The following is a 12052-nucleotide window of genomic DNA, read 5'->3' on the forward strand; positions in this document are numbered from 1 at the left end:
TATGTGGAAGATGACAAAAAGTATAAATAATAAAACATGCACCAATTGAAAAGTTGCCATAGATCCATATACATACAGTAGGATAGGGAAGATAAGTACAGGCTGTTTTTTTGTGAGGGGTTTGCATGTCCTTTAAGTCTTAGGGGCCCATTCACGAAAGCACAAATTTTGTGTGGTTAAAAGCATGATTGGAAAAAATTCGGAGTAACCACAATAATTTCTGATGTGGTTGTGATCTGAAAGTCACAAAATTTTCGGATCCGAACGATTGTAAACGGCGCGAAAACCTTTCTGGGTTTGAAACTTCAATGCATGATTTTGAAAGCCTTCCATAGGACTCAATGGCACTGCACAGATCCAACCTGGCCAAAAGATAGTCACCAAATAGATCAGGAATCCCCAACCTTTTATACCTGTGAGCCATATTCAAATAAAAAAAGGGTTGGGGAGCAACACAAGCATGGAAAAAGTTCCTGGGGGAGCAAAAAAGGGCTGTGATTGGCTATTTGCTAGCCCATTTGTAGACTGGCAGCCTACAGGAGGCTCTGTGTGGCACTATACATGGTAATTTGCCTCCAAGCCAGGAATTCAACAATAAGCACCAGCTTTGAGGCCCCAGGAAGCAACATCCAAGGGGTTGGGGAGCAACATGTTGCCCCCGAGCCACTGGTTGGGGATCACTGAAATAGATAGATACCAAAGCTAGAATGAATTCCGAAATGGTTGTAGTCTTTGCGAAAAAAAATACTTTTTTGTGGAAGTTAACGAAAACCACGAAAAATCTGTGCAATATTAATGATATTATCATGAAAAGTTCTATAAATTAGAAAAAATATAGTGATGTGCGAATCTGTCCCATTACGCTTCACCATAAAACTCGCGAAATGGCAAGAAAATTTGCGAAATGGCAAAAAATTTGCGAAACGCATTTGTCACGCTTTTTTTTTTTTTTGGCGCCTGCGTCTATTTTTTTGGCACCCACGCTTTTTTTTACTCGACCACGCCTTTTTTTTGACACAACCGCACCCAATTTTGTTGACATTGATATTTTACTACTACCCCTTAATGAATATAAAAAGTAACACAATATTTGTATCTGTATTAAACTGATGTTTAGTGATGAACATATCTGTCCCATTTAGATTCACCAAAAATCAGTTACCGTACAACTTTTTTGATGTGACTTTATCTTACGTATCAATTAGAAAGAAGGAAAGTATTTCTTTTCAAATTTTTACTAATTGTTTGTTTTTAAACAAAAACATTCATTTTTTTTTGCTTTTGAAATGTGCCTGGTTTTCACACACGAAAGCTTCAATTATAGACTGTGAAGGAGGGGAAGATTTGAGTAATGTAGTGAATGGAATGTGAGAGCCCCACCTGAAGCATAAAAGTGCATCAGACAATATATGATTGACAGCTGAGATTTTTAAATATTTTATAACAGGTATGGATAATGTACCATTAACAACCACCCTCTGTACCCGATCCTGTAGCCAGTTTCGAGGTGCAAATGTCTTCACTAAGACCAATAGTCCTTAGTTTAGAAAGCAGTCATTTGTGGGGAACGGTATCAAATGCTTTGGCAAAATCCAATAGATCACATCTACTGCACCGCCACTGTCTAACTTCTTACCACCAGCATCATCATAAAAAGCAATTAAATTTGTTTGACATGACCTGTCCTTCATAAAGCCATGCTGATTACTGCTCATAATGCCATTCTCCAGAACATAATTTTTTTTGTATTTGATACCTTAACAAGCCTTCAAATAACTTGCCCACCATGGATGTCAAACTTACTGGCCTATAATTGCTAGGCCTCAGAAACGGCAAGAAAATTTGCGAAACGGTGAAAATTTCACTAAACGCATTTGTTGCACTTTTTTTTGTCGCCTGTGTGTATTTTTTTTGTCGCCTTTGCAACCATGCCCAATTTCGACACGACCGCGCCCTTTTTTGATGCAACCGCGGGCAACAAATTTTTCCGCAACGAATTTTCGCGGAAGTTTTGCAAAACAATTTGCCAATGGCAAAATGCGGAAATTCGCTGCAAATCCATGCCTGGTGAAAAAATTTGCTGATCACTAATCTTAATCCCTTTTTAGGAATAGGAATGACATCAGCTTTCCTCCAATCCATAGGTACCATACCAGATGAAAGCGAGTATCAGAAACAGAGGCCATTGTAACACTAAACCTAGCTTTATCAGTACCCAAGGGTGTATTCCATCTGGCCCTGGTACATTCTTCACATTAATCTTGAGTAAAACTTTATTCACCATATCCTGTGTCAACCACTGACTAGTTTGAGCTGAGCCAACAGTGTGGCTATTGGGTATACACTGTATACACTGAAGGAAAGAACTGGTTTAGCACATTTGCCTTTTCTATATCCTTTGTAACCATATTGTTACTTTAAGTCAATGGGGCCACACTCTCTAACTGCATCTTTTTACTACTAATATACCTAAAAGACATTTTTAGTCTCTGCCGCAATGCACTCCTCATTTTCTATCTTTGTCTTCCGGATTGCTATTATACAACACTTGTTCTAGTGTTTATGTACATTAAATTCAGCTTCTGTTCCCTCTGACTTATAATTCTTAAATGCTTTCCTTTTTCACTATTAACTACCTCCAAATTAACACTTCTACATTTACTTCTTAATGGAATAAATTGAAAACAGTAAAGGAAAGCCCTGGAGCTATAAACAGGGGCTGCATGACAAGGGATCCAAATAACCAGCAGCCAGATTACACTGGTTTATGTTTAGAGATTGGCAGAATCAGGTGCAACTGTGATTAAGTGAGAAGGAAAGAGTTAAGGCAAGAGAAAGCTGGCCTGGGGGGGTGGAGAAAGAGAGGGATGTGATGTCAGAAAAAGAAGCACTCACTTCCTTATCTTCTGAGCAGGTAGAAACATCCCACCCACCCTTTCCCTTTTTGCATATTTTGCAGGCGTTTCTCTTCTTTTTTTTCATATTATCTATTAATTTCTGAATGTATCCATCTGAATGCATTGTTATGTTGTGCTTTTTGTATCTTTATACGGTATAAACTTAAGAGTCAGCATTGTATTAATTCATGTTAACTACGATTGCTTGATCCAGGGAATGTTTCCGATTGCCAAGGAATTTTTTCCCTCTTGAGGCATGTTAGAGTTGATTTTTGCTTTGCTTCTTAAACCTGAGCTTGTATTGCTCAGAAGATTGGCTCAGATAACCTTTTACCTACATAATAATATGCCTGGCAGACTTCCATGTCTGGAACGTTTCTGCAAATGTTCTGCTCAACAGGATATCATGTCTGATGGTCAGGATGTGGTCCAACGGCTTTAGGTACAGAGGGTGGGGAAGTGAAAATGCTCATGATGAAGTCCTGCTTCTCTGGGCATCTTGCCTTACCACAGGTAACACTTAACTACTGAATCCAATAAAATAATTGTCTTATTCTGTATATTAATGTGTTAACCTATGAAATTACAATGGCAATAACAAGTAATGATGTTTATTCAAAGGCATAAAAAATGATGTCACAGAGAGGGTGACACACAAATTTGTGAGACGCTGATGAATGCTGTACTGCTATTCTATGCTTGGTGCACCCCATCAATAAATTTCCTTTTCTGAGTGAGCATTGCAATATTCCCTGTTCTGTCATTCCTTGGAGGTTACCTTTGACCTTTCAGGAATAATTGGCATTAGCTTCAGGTTGGGTTTTTTGCCTTCCTCTGGATCAAAACAGTGGATACATAATAATATAGTTTAAGTTTTATTAGTCACAGCAGCGGTAGGACCTTGCCAGAGTACTGCACAGGTAATTTTAGCAGAGGGAGAAAGGAGGTTCTCTCCTGTGACTGCATGGTGGATTGATAGATACAGACGCAGATACAGATACAGACTACTGCTTGTGCTAGGTGACAGCATGCTTGGATTTCCTATCATTGAAACACTGCAGATCCAGGACCGACAGCAGGGCTGCTGAACTTCTTTCATGGTTGGTAATGCAGCTCCTGCTGGTAGCAGAGTTTGGGGCCATCCTCTCTGTAGGTAGAGGCAGTCTAATACTCATTCATGTCTTCTTGTTCCCATTTACCATCCTGGCAGTACTATTGCTCCAGTCCAGGAATTAAAATCCCCCATTATTATCACTTGCCCCAAACTAGCAGCCTTTTCTATTTGCAACAGGAGCTGAGCCTCTTCCTTTTACATTAGGGGGTCTATAGCATACCCCTACCATTAATTTGGTGGACTCTTTACTATCTGTAAGAAGCTCAACCCATAAGGCTTCAGCTCCCTCATTTACCATCATCACTTCCTCCATACTATTTGCTTTTAAATCCTGCTTAATGAACAGACACACTCCTCCTCCTTTTCTATTGCCTCTGTCACTTCGAAACAACAAATAGCCTCCAGTCATGTGACTCATTCAACCACGTTTCAGCTAATCACATCATATTTCCTCTCCAATGCCAGTACCTCCAGCTCTCCTATTTTACCAGTCAGACTCCTTGCATTAGTAAACATAATTTAATACTGGTACCAGTGAGAATTTTGCTTATACTTATGGGCCTCCCTGCCATTATCAGTATCCCCAAGCAAGTCTCCTTCCCTATTTTCCCTTACTATGCCCACTACCTCATCTACCCTGTCTACCACGGAATTACTCACTGCATTTTCCCTCCCCCCCACATCTAATCTAGTGATAGCACTCCTATGTCTCTGAGGCATTCAGATTTTTAGTTATTTAGACAACCTCTTACTGAAGGCAGTGAATAAGCAGACTCTAATTCACCATTTGCATATCACTCTAGCAGTTTTGGCAGAACATGGACAGCTTAAAAATGTTCAGAAATTACATCTGATCCTGTCATAACGGATGATATTTTTGGTGTCCTAATAAACACCTGTCAATTACATCTATTTCTTTCTTGGAACAAGGTGGAAGGTGATTCAAAATCTAAAAAGTTCCCTTTTAAAATGGCCCAGATATGTCAGCAGACCCTAAGGAAATTGTTGTATATTCAACTAACTACTGGTCTGGACTTTTTGTGCAATTTCTGGTGGTTAAACCCTGTCAACCTTTCACAAGGCAAGCCGATAAGTTGTCTGTCATGGCAAGTGGTGACCATACTCTACAACTATCATTTCAGGGTCTTTGGACCCCAAACGCAGTAACTTTGACTATGAATTCAGGGAGCTGAAAGCAGTTTTTCAAGCCCTCCTAGGTTTTAAGCAACAACTAAAGAAAACTGTGGTCCTTATTCAGTTCCAAAAATTTAACAGTGAAGTATATCAAATAACAAGGCAGCATTCGCAGCAGGAAGCTCTTGAAGTTCATTTTGCACATTTTCGAATAGGCAGAATGCAATCTGTTGATCTGTCAGGAACTTACATTATAGGTTTCCAGAATGTCCTGGCTGACTGGTTAAGTCAGGAGACAGTTCACCCAGTGAAGTAGGAGTTGTATTTTTAACTATTAGTAAATCATTGGGGTTTTCCCAAATAGATCTTGTGGCATCTTCAAGAACAGGAAAGTGGAGTAGAGACATTTTCCTCACAGTTCTGGAGAACAGGTGCTGTTCTGAGATACCTATAGCTAGGAAAGTAAGGAATGATGTTCGTTACAGGCTCCTCCTTTTAAAGCTCATTCTACTATTGCTGTAGCAGCATTTTGGTCTTTTGAGGGTCAAGCTAAGCCAGATGATATTTTTTTTGCTGCAGTTTGGCTGTCCTTGTCAACTTTTAGTCGTTTCTATAAATTGGATGTTATTTCGACAAATAAGTCCTTTTTTGAAAATAAAGGGGGTTATGTAATAAAAGACACAATGTTTTCCCAGTACCAATAACCCATAGCAACCGATCAGCAGGTAGCATTTACTGGTCACCTGTTTAAAAACAAACATCTTATTGGTTGCTATGAGTTACTGCACCTGGGCAAACTTAGTGCCTTTTATTACATATGAACCTTTAAGTCCTTTCTGTGTTTTCATTATAAAGTTACAATCCCACCCAAATGCCTGCTTATTGCTAGGGTATATCCCATTGGTGCCCACTGGCATGCTGAAGGACAGGAAAAGCAAAATATTCTATTTTACTTACAGTAATTTACCTTTCCTGGACTGTAGCAAGGCAGTGTGCATGGGTCCTTCCAAATTATAATCTTAGCTCAGGCAGTGTAAGAGATGAGGAGGGGTGTTTTTTTTTTTGGTCTTCCTGTAATTCCGCATTGCCCCCTGCCATGCTACAGTTCAGGAAAGGAAACTTACACTCAATATTAAATATGTGTTGGTTATCGGAGCATATTGTTACATTCAAATTTCTTTGCATGATACAAGGACATTAATTTATTTTATTCCAAACTGCATATATTTGCCTTCGATTTCAACTGGCCTATAGTCTGTCATTGTTTTTTGGTAGCATTAATGCTCTATATGGTAACCTATTTTTACTGTAAAACAATGCAGTGATTTTCCCAACTTTGACTGTATTTTGCATATAAAATTGGATGTATACATATCAATGACATTAAATATTTATCAGTATCACTTTCACAGTTTTGTGACAATTTGTATCATTATGATATTACAAAGACAACCATGAGATGATATCAGTTGAATTATCCAAAAAAAGTTCTTGAACAGAACATTAATCATTATTTTCTGTAAATGTGAACATTCTGTCTAGGTATTGAAATGGAAAAGGGTACTGTTAAATTACAAGTAGCATTCAGATGTGTTACTGCTTGCTGTTACACTGCAGTTAAAGCAATTTAAAAATGAAGAATGTCATGTCTTAGGGCAGAGTATAATACTTGCTTTAAGTCAAAGTCTCTTGAGTATTTATTAATTTAAATTCTTGCAGCATCAGCTCATTGCATCCCCCGCAGAATTTCAGAATTCCATATTCTGTAAAAAAAAATGTAAAAACGATAACAATAGTGTAAATTATTAGTCAAGAAGCAGTGAAATTGTCTTAGAGAATAAAGAATACTGAGCAAAATGAAATATGAACCAGGTTTCTACAGTTTAAAATGGTTATTTTTAACAAGTGACGGTTTTATATTATTGATCTTGATCTTTGCATCCAACAAATGGTAGAGAACTTTAAAGACATAAGGAAGATATTGTTCATCACGGCAGGTTGAGGCTTTAGGGGGACTAAAATGGTTCCAATTTTGAGATTGCTGCTCAGTAAAATAAATCTAATAGCAAACCTTCCCGCCTGATGTCTCTCTTTTAAGCTATACCCCTAAAATACAATTGGTTTCTTTATATGTTTTTAAATTTAAAAAAAATATAAAGTTCTCCAGATTATTTCCCTTTCTTCTACTGCACTCATTTACAACTATTTGTGGGCACAGTTTCTTATAGGCTTTCCTGCATAGTCCTAAACAGGTCTACGTGTTGGTAGTGGAGTCCTTGGTCCAAGTAACATGTTGTCTAATTCCAGGCAATGTAATTCAGTGGCTACTAAAGCACACCAGAGACCACCCCTTTAGTTGAGAGGAACAGAGCTTCCATTTGAAGCAGCGTAGGCAGTTTTTCATGGTGAGGGCAGTGAGGTTGGGGAATGCCCTTCCTGGTGATGTTGTGATGGCGGATTCTGTTAATGCCTTTAAGAGGGGCCTGGATGAGTTCTTTGGGCTATTGTGATTATAAAATATACAGTTAGCATTAATATTGATGTTGGTATATATGGTTTGTGGATGTGAGTGTATAGATAGGTCAGTATAGGTTTGTTTGTGCTGGATATATTTGGGGGGGTTTGAACGTGATGGACTCTTTTTTCAACCCTATGTAAACCACTAGATGCAACCCTTTGTGGTTTAAACAATATGCTCTAACCATTAGCTACTAATGCAAAAAGGAGATTTCTAAAGTCCCAATGGGACATTTTATTGAGCGGATTAATTTTAAAAGGCACCTGCTATAATTTTAAAGCATTTAAAATACTTTTCTGTAAGGATTGTGGAATCCCTAGGTTTTGTTTTTTTTAATAGAATTTAGTGATAAGACAATCTTTCCCATTTCATTTCACTGAAAAAGATAAGATATTTATTATCAATGTTACATAACACTAAGAAATTAGTGTTTTTATATGGAGAGCTAGGTTTTGTTTGTGTAATAAAGTCCATTTTTATTTTACAAATAACACAAACTCTTGACATCTGCAAAACAATCACACTTGGTCTAAGAAGTAGGCTACAGTGGGGAACACAGGGGTTACAGCACATATGAGCATTTTATTTAGTCTTGCAATAGAAAGTACAAAATAGGGCCAACAGGCAGCTTTTAATGAAAGACTTCTACAGCTTACCTCAGGGCATTTCTTAAGTTGCTTTTAGTGTTATCATTAGCCCTCATTCTGCACAGGGTAAACCGAAACCCAGGGATGATCGACAAATATGCTATTCTGCAAATGTTATACAACACAAACAGGGGAAAGAGTGCCCTAATATGCTTTGCAAAGGCTGTATTTCATGTTATTTTAAACAGATTGTTTTAAAGCTGAGATAACCTGGCAGTCCAGATAATCTTGCTGCCTATGTTTGACGTTCCAAAGCCTGTCTTGCTTAAAAAGATGAGATTTTAAAAAATATAACAGTATACATGGACCTCCATTAAATGAGGGAAGGTGAAACAAAGTTTAGTTTGAGCACTGGCACTGAAACCAAGGTGTACCAAAATACTGTGCAAATAAACCCTTTCTACAGTAAGTGGTGTACAGTGAATATACTGTATTTTTGTTGTAAGACTAGTATAATTATTGTTTTATGTTCTATATTTTAAGAGTTACGTTTGGAAAACATATCTGTCTGGCCTTAAAAGGTACAAGTAAGGGTTTCTTTAAAGGTGTCTGATGTGGGCTTCAGAGGTTTCCCTAGTGGTCAAAGAGTTCATTTTATCTCTCAGCAAGGTAAAGTGGCAGACAAGATCAAAGCTGCTAATAAAAAAAACACTGTCTGACAGGAAAGGGTTAAAGATTTATTTCTAGCCAGATAATTAAGTGTCAGGTGTGTAAAGGGCTTCTACCCTTTAAAGAGCTGAACCTTCAAATAATAAGGCTAATGCCACACGGGCGTATTCTCTGCAAGCCAAAAAACACTTGCCGAGAATACGCCCTGCTACTGTAAATTTATCCTACCTTTTGCCTGCACCCAAATGAATGGCATACGCTCAGGTGCAGGCACATGTAGCCGAAGCAAAATACAAAGTAGGAAAATCTGGCTTAAATTAGAGCGGGATAACTGGATAGCATCAATGCATATTTAGTTTTGCATCAGTTTCAGCACTTTGCACTGGCCCTTGCATTTGTACATAGCCGTACTGCCCTTTAATTGCCGTTAAAACCCAAGAACTACTGGTATAAACAGAACACTAAGGAAAGTGGCATTACCACATGTTGGAAATTTAAGGATACAGGTCACAGGATTCAAATATGATATATAATAAGCATGGAAGGGAAACACATTTGTAATCTACATTGTATTTCCCTGAACTCTAATTTTACTCTCTCACTGTTTTTGCAGAACTCATAAAATAGTTGTCAAAGTCATTTTTGGGTCAAGTCAATATGTATTGATCCTGCAGAGCCCCATGTGTGCTGACTCTGCTTCTAGAAAACAGCTTGCCTTGCATTCAGACATGTTATTTTGGGCTAGTGCTGGTTTAATACATAACAAGAGAAATTACTCTTATGCAGACATAGCAAGCAAAAATGTGTCCTGTGAATTTTTTCAGTATCCAGCAATAATAGCAATTTTTCAAAAATGGAAACTAGAAAGAACAGAAAACACACTAGTTGGTCTAATGAACTTACTAATTCAAATCCCTCTTAAGTATAATTAAGTTTACTAATTAAAATATAAACTCTGCAACTTAACCTTTTCACTGCAAGCCAATTTGGTGCTTCTGGTATTTTATTACCAAACGGTTTTTAAATATTTTGTGCTCCCCTGGGGGCATTTTTAGATTACCTAGGAAAACTATATGCCATAATACAAAACAAAGGGGCGCTCAGGGTTTATATACTTATCAATGTCCCAGACTTCACCAAGAAGAACTAAAATGAAATATATAAGAGAAAAGAGTTCAATGCCGGATCAGGTAGAATCTACTGGTACAAGAAATATTCCAATGGTCAATATAAGGTAGAAGCCTCTTAAAAAGCTGGTCAGACTTGAGAAATTCTAAAAATGCATTTTATGCATGAAAATACAACTGATTTGGAACGTCCCTTATCTCCTGAACATGCCAATACCAAATATTTATAGTTTTCTGGAGGTTTCTGACTTCTGAAATTCCCAGCAGTACACTGCAAGATTTCCAAAGCACTGCTCTGAAAATCTGCATACTTCAGGTTTCAAGGGCAAAAATTCCACTAACAGTAGGTTTACCTTATCAAACTATACATTTTTTGAAAGAACAGATTGTAAAGAATCCAAAATAAGTAAATATGTCTTTCTACTCTGAAAAATAACGCAAAGCTTCCAGTTTACATTATCTTATCTCCTACAGGCCATTAGGTACCAAGATAAATCACCCAAAATATGTAGGCCAGTGGTCCACTTAACTGTTTGATGTCCAATGTGCATAGGTTTACCTAAGTATGTGGCCTCTAGGGGCCCTAAAATGAAGACACACTCATGATTTCAGGTACTGCAAAATCAACACATTTACTGCATTTTATGTGTTAAAATACAAAAAAGTAAGTTACCCCCTAGAAATCACCCTAAATATGAAGGCCAGGGTCGACTGTACAATTTGATTCCCAGTGTGCAGAGGCTTACCTAAGTTTAAGTCATGTAAGGGCCCCAAAATGAACCCCAAAGGATCTATAATTTCTGTAATTTCAGCTACTGTAAAATCAACACATGTACAGCATTTTATGTGGGGTAAAGCTACAAAAAAGTACATTCACCCCAGAAAGCCATATATTTATGGAAAGTACACATTCCCCAGGATCCAAAATAGAAACACATGTCTTTCTACCCCAAAGTACAAAACTGTAAAGCTTTCTTAAATTTGTCAGTTTTGATATTTCCAAAAATCACCTCAAAGTTTCCTATTTATGATACAGTACCTCACAGAAGGTTAATGATAAAATTGAGGAATATTGGCCTAGATTATAATATTTGTAATTGGATAGAGAACTGGCTGAAGGATAGATTACAAAGAGTGTGGGTAAATGGAACATTGTCTAATTGGGCCAGTACCACAGGGGTCTGTTCTTGGTCCTTTGCTTTTTAACTTGTTTATTAATGACCTGGAGGTGGGCATAGAGAGTACTGTTTCTATTTTTGCTGACGACACTAAATTGTGCAAAACTAAAAGTTCTGTGCAGGATGCTACCACTTTGCAGAGCGATTTGACAAAATTGGAAAACTGGGCAGCAAATTAGAGGTTCGACATGGACAAGTGCAAAATGATGCACTTTGCTAGAAATAATATAAACGCGAACTATCTACTAAATGGTAATGTGTTGGGGGTATCCTTAATGGAGAAGGAGCTGGGGTTTTTTGTAGGTAACAAGTTGTCTAATTCCAGGCAATGTCATTTGGTGGCTACTAAAGCAAATAAAGTGCTGTCTTGTATAAAAAAAAGGGCATTAACTCAAGGGATAAAAACATAATTTTGCCTCTTTATAGGTCTCTGGTAAGGCCTCACCTTGAGTATGCAGTGCAGTCCTCAGCACATCAGAGGCCACCCCTTTAGATTAGAGGAACGGAGCTTTGAAGCAGCGTAGGTGGTTTTTCATGGTGAGGGCAGTGAGGTTGTGGAATGCCCTTCCTAGTGATGTTGTGATGGAGGATTCTGTTAATGCCTTTAAGAGGGGCCTGGATGAGTTCTTGAACAAGCATAGTATCCAAGGCTATTGTGATACTAATATCTACAGTTAGTATTGATGTTGGTCTATATAGTTTATGTATATGAGTGTATAGATAGGTCAGTATAGGTTTGTGTGTGCTGGGTTTAATTGGAAGGGTTGAACTTGATGGACTCTGGTCTTTTTTCAACCCTATGTAACTATATAACTATTTGCAGCATCT

The sequence above is a fragment of the Xenopus tropicalis genome, chromosome 9 (assembly GCF_000004195.4).
Source record: "Xenopus tropicalis strain Nigerian chromosome 9, UCB_Xtro_10.0, whole genome shotgun sequence".
In the NCBI taxonomy this organism is placed as follows: domain Eukaryota; kingdom Metazoa; phylum Chordata; class Amphibia; order Anura; family Pipidae; genus Xenopus; species Xenopus tropicalis.